Source organism: Chrysochloris asiatica, unplaced genomic scaffold (genome assembly GCF_000296735.1).
Source record: "Chrysochloris asiatica unplaced genomic scaffold, ChrAsi1.0 scaffold00309, whole genome shotgun sequence".
Classification (NCBI taxonomy): Eukaryota; Metazoa; Chordata; class Mammalia; order Afrosoricida; family Chrysochloridae; genus Chrysochloris; species Chrysochloris asiatica.
In genome coordinates, this window is record NW_006408827.1 from 1,079,617 (window position 1) to 1,085,589 (window position 5,973).

General features: G+C 34.7%; 1 pseudogene; it reads right to left on the bottom strand.

The window, feature by feature from the left end:
• Positions 1-4,395, bottom strand: part of LOC102826474 — a 23,839-nt pseudogene extending 19,444 nt beyond the window's left edge.
• Positions 4,396-5,973: the final 1,578 nt, after the last annotated feature.

The following is a 5,973-nucleotide window of genomic DNA, read 5'->3' on the forward strand; positions in this document are numbered from 1 at the left end:
CAAAATCAACACTCCTGGAATATAGCGATGTAGTACATTAGGCAAATCTACTGCAAAAGTCCTATTTAAAGACTTAAAGAACAAAGAAGTCAGTTTGAGGACAAAACTATGCCTGACCCAATCCACATTATACGCATTTAAAAGTTGGACATTGTATAAGAAAGACCATAGAAGAATTCTGGTGTTGGCCAAGAGTATGGAAAATATTGAGCTGCCAGAAGACCAAACATTTCTGTCTTGGAAATAGTGCAGCCAGATTCTTCTTTATACATGAGGATGGTGTGATTACCACTCTTGTTCTTTGGACACATTGTCAGGAATGACCTATCTTGGAGAAGGACATCATGCTTGGTAAAGTGGAAGAAGAACCCCAACAAGATGAACTGACACACCACAATGGGCTCAAACATAACAACAATTGTGATGATAGCACAAGATTGAACAGTCTTTCATTCTGTTTTGCATGGGGTAGCTATGAGTCTGAATAGACCAAAGAACAATAAACACAATTCTTATAATAGATTATCAATAAAATAGCATTTTATTTTTATGATTTTACAAAGCTATACATTTGATAAAAGTATCCATTATATACAGATTGGGCTGCAAACCTCAAGGTCAGCAGTTTGAAACTACCAATTGTTCTGTGGGAGAAAGATGAGGCGTTCTGCTCCTATAAAGATTTACAGCCTCAGAAACCCTGTACAGGGTCGCTATGAATCAGAACTGACCCCACGGCACACAGCCATATACAGATTATTTTTTAATGTTACTGATTATTCAAGATATAATATTAAAGACGAATTAAATTTACTGAAGGAAAAATTTCCCAGTAATTCATCCTACAACTAAAGATGGAACTGGATACCATTTATGATGCACAGATAAATTCGACCTTTACATTACAAAGTAAAGCTTTATTGACCTTTCTGAGAGAGCCATGTAACGTTTGCTCATAAGTCTATGTGAATTGTGTCCAGAAACATTACAGTACACCTTGTAAGTTCCTAAGGCTCTCACTCCAGGATGAGCACTTCCTGTAAGCATCTAGTGTTCTCTAATGTTGCTTATTTCTTCAATTTAAATCACATCACCCTTAGCATATTTTACAGATTACTTTTTAAAAGAGTATTCTGTCTCAGTCAGAAAAGACAATGACAAATTTTCTAATTTATTTGGTAATAATGACAGATGGTGTACAGTAAGTTATATTGTGGATAATTTTAAAGATACTTAGGTAAATTAAAGCATGTGAATGATATTTATGTGAATTAATTCATTGATAATCGTTGGATACCTAGATACATTCTAAGATCGAATACTTAAACATTACTACTAAGCATTAAGATGAGAATGAAGAGAATGAAGTCCTTGACAACTTTAATATGTTCTCCATAGATAAGAATGTTGTTTATTGGTCCAGTAGTGAGGATTTTTGTTTTATTTACATTAAGATGCAATCCATACTGAAAGCTGTGCTCTTTGCTCTTCATCAGTAAAAATGTTAAGTCCTTTTCACTTTCTGCAAGCAAGGTTGTATCATCTGCATATCCCAGGTTGTTAATGAGTCTTCCTCTAATCCTGATGTCACATTTTTCTTCATATAACCCAGTTTTTCAGATTATTTGCTCAGCATACAGGTTGAATAAGTATGGTGAAAGAACACAACCCTGTTGCACACCTTTCCTAATTTTAAACCATTCAGTGTTCCCATGTTCTGTTCAAACAGCTGCCTCTTGGTCCATGTACAGATTCCTCGTGAGCACAATTAAGTGTTCTGGAATACTCATACTTCACAATGTTGTCTATAGCTTGTCATGATTCACACAATTGAAAGTCTTTGAATAGTCAATGAAGCACAGGTAAACATCTTTCTGAGATTCTCTGCTTTCAACCAAGCTCCATCAGACATCAGCAATGATATCCGTTGTTCTGTGGCCTCTTCTGAATTCGGCTTGAACCTCTGGAAGTTCTCTGTCAATGTATGTTTGTAGCAGTTTCTGTATTACCTTTAGAAAATTTTACTCGCATGGGATAACAAACATATTGTCTAATGGGTCACCTCTTTTTGGAATGGGCACAAATACAGATCTCTTCCTAATCACTCGGCTAGAGAGTTATTTTCCAAATTTCTTGGCATAGATAAGTGAGTGCTGCCTCATTTTCTTGAAATATTTCAATTTTTATTCCATGCTTATCTTTATATGCCAATAAGCTACATCCTTGAGTCATGGTGTCCTCTTTTTTTTTTTCTTCTAAAAAGGGATGTGAGTTCCTATACAAAGTGTGCTGGATGTATTAGTGAGTTTTACTAGTTTTAGAAAATGCTTTTGAATATAAGATATTTTCTGTTGCTCTCCTCAATTTTTCATCAAAATATAAAGTATTTTGGCTAAAATTTACTATTAAAAAGAATTGTTGTTAAGTACTGGTACATCAGTTCCAACTCATAGCAACCCTGTATAAGGTTTCCAAGGAACAGTTGGTGGTTTTGAACTGCCAACTTTGTGGTTAGCAGTCCAGTGCTTATCCTACAGTGTCACACCACATCTCCACTAAAAGGAATAGTTGAGATCATATGTGCATTACCAGTGACAGAACATTAAAAATGGGCATTTGCTTGATACTCAAGGGAAAAATAATTAGTTCCTAAAGCAGTGGTTCTCAAATTTACTCTTCTTTGAACTTTGAAAAAAAAATTGAATACAACCCATAAAAAGGATTTTAATATATTGGTTTTAATTATTGATAGTTTCCATATTATAAATTGAAGTTAATAAAATTTAAATATAATTACTGAATTAGTTTATTTTATATTAATCATGTCAATATAAAGTTTGTAAAAAATAATCGTACTTCAAATATTTGTGGAAAACAAAACAGATAAAGGGAAATCATATTGCCTTTATGGCATTATAATTCAGCATTTTTTCTAAATTTTAAGACATGTCCAAAAAGAAAAGAAAAGAAAGAAAGCCTTCTAAGAGATAAAGAGTAACACTGCCAAATTTGGAAATATGAACCAGCATTTTAAAGATGTCACTGTAATGTGTTGCTTTATAGTTGTATGCACATAGCGGTGATGGTAGTTATGTGCCATTGAGTTGGTTCTGACTCATAGTAACCCAGTATATGTTTTCCAAGGTGGTAAATCTTTACGGAAGCAGAAAACCTCATCTTTCTCCTGAGGATCAACTGGTGGATTCCAACTACTGACCTTGTGGTTAGTAATTCATAATCCATTACACTTCCAGGACTCCTCAGATGTACATACTACTATTCCCAAAAGTTTCTGTAGTAACTTAATTGATGGTGTTTTGTTGTATAAGTGTGGTATAATTTACTGTTTTATATATTTTCGAATTGCCAACATTCTAACTATTTTTGAGATGTATGAAACAAAGAATACATCTGTGGATATAATAAATGCTCATTTACAATAATCAAGTGGTTTTGTAAATTTTATGAAAGATTTATTTTTATCATTATTTACTTTTCATCTTTGTTTTGAATCTGAAGTAATTAAAAACTTTTTTTTTTATGTGAATTGTATGATTTGTATCAATACTAGCTAAGATAATCCAGACAGACCCTGGATTTAAAATTCAAGCATGAATAAAATTGTATAGATATTTAGATATAAATATTGAGTTAAATGTAAAGGTTTTATTACAACTACACTACTGTGTCTTTTTGAATGATTAGTCATAATAATTTTTAAATTAATAATCTTGATAATACCTAACATTTATTTGTTAATCATGTTCCAGGCCTTGAGATCTGCATTTTTGCATTTTATATATCTTTATTTAATGATGAAAACCAATCCATAAATTATACACTACTTGTAGTACAGATGTGAGGCAATAGACTAAGAAAGCAAAAATAAATTCTTCAATACTGTCAGTAAGTGACTAGACTAGGATACAAATCAAGGTGTATCTCACTCTAGGGATAGAATTGCCAACACCATAGCTAATACCCTATACATAGTCTTTTTTATTAAATGGCTCCTGAAAAAATTATCTGGCACCAAATAATTCCTCTCACAGCTCTCTCTACACAACTGGGTTCAACAATTCATTTCAGTGTCCACACAGACTCAGATACCATAATCACAGTTATGCAGTTTATTAAGAATGTTGTTGTTGGTGTTGTTAAGTGCCATCAACTCTGTTCCCAACCCATAATGACCCTGTAGAGGGTTCCCAAGGAGCAGCTGGTGAGAGTGAACCACTGACATTGAAGTTCAAACAGACTTTGCTGTCCAGCGCATAATCCACACATCCTTGCAGTACAGTGCATAACCCACACTTCCTTACAATTCAGGTCCAGAAATGCTCCAGGCATAGTTGTTCCAGTAAACAGTGTAAGAATGTCAATAGGTCGAACCATTTCACCATAAGTCTCAGCATGAAGAGGGTCAGCAGACTTAACTCCTCCACTTAAGTGCCTGGAGGCATACCACTCTTTAAGCAAGCTTCCTACCCAGTCACTCAGCTTAATTGCTCTGTGGATTGCGAGCCCAATGTTCTGGCTAGTGCTCTGTGTTTTGGTTCTGCTGCTGCTGATTATCTGCCATGCCTCTGGTGTCACAGTTTTCAGTACCTGGAGCTCAGGGTCCAAAGGACATGCTCCATTCCCGGTTCGTCTTATTTGATTGTAGTGAGATCTCCCTCCCCCTACTACTTCTGAGATGTTTCATTTTAAACTCATGCTAGAGTTTCAAATTTTAACAATGACAATGAGCAATGCTAACATCCACAAATGAATCATGTCATTCTATCAGTATGTTTTTTCAACCTTCTCTTACCCAGGCCCAGCAGGGCAGAAACATTGTTTGATGGGAGTTACAGACTATGGCTAGAAGATACATTAGCTAATCCACTTAAATAGTTCACTTCAATATATCTGAAAATATCTCATCACCTATCTTATTTTCAATTGTATTTATTTGTCAAATGTTCTAGTACTATTAAGTCAGAACTGACTCAATGGCACTTAACAACAACAACTTGTCCCTTAAGAAACCTGGTGTAGATCTGTAGTATAAACACTGGGCCACTAACTACAAAGTTCCAACCAACCAATCACTCTCAGAAATCCTATGCAGGGTTTCTACGAGTTGGAAACACCTCAACAGCACACAATAATCACAACAACATGTCCCTTATGGGTACCATGGACACTCTATAGGGTAAGTAATGGACTGTGAACCACAAAGTTGGCACTTCAAACATACCAGCCCCTCTTGGAAATCCTGTGCAGGTTCACTATGAGTTGGAGCCAACTCAATGGTACTAACAACATGTTCCCTAAATTTTGCCACATCAAATCTTACAAAAACTTTAGCCTTCTGTTTTCAAAAATTTATATTTTAGCAGATTGATCAATACACACTTCTAAGCATCATTCTAAGTATATGGATAGATAGATAGATAGATAGATAGATAGATAGATAGATAGATAGATAGATAGATAGATAGATGATAGATAGATAGATGATAGATAGATAGATAGATAGATAGATAGATAGATAGATAGATAGATGATAGATAGATAGATAGATAATGAAGTCCCAAGGTAGTGCTGCTAATGTAAAGTATATTCTGAGTGTCCTTAGAAGTGTCTCAGAAGAGTGGTCTGGTGGTGTATTTCTAAAAAATCAAACACTGAGACTCTATAGAACACAGTACTACTCTGATGCACATAGGATTGAAGTTTGGTTGGTATTTTTTGTGCAACATTGATGTCTTGTTTTGGAAACAAAATCTAGCATTTTTATCTTTTCAGATAAGGTTTGCTATTGATTTATTTGAAAAGCACTTCTGTGAAAAGACTAAGTCTACAATCTTTGTGATCTAAGACCAACAAGACTGGGAACAAATGTAAGGCCTACCACTTGCAATCTGTGTGGATTAAGTCAAGTCACTCAACCACGTGGGCTTCACAATTTACACATATAAAAAAAAA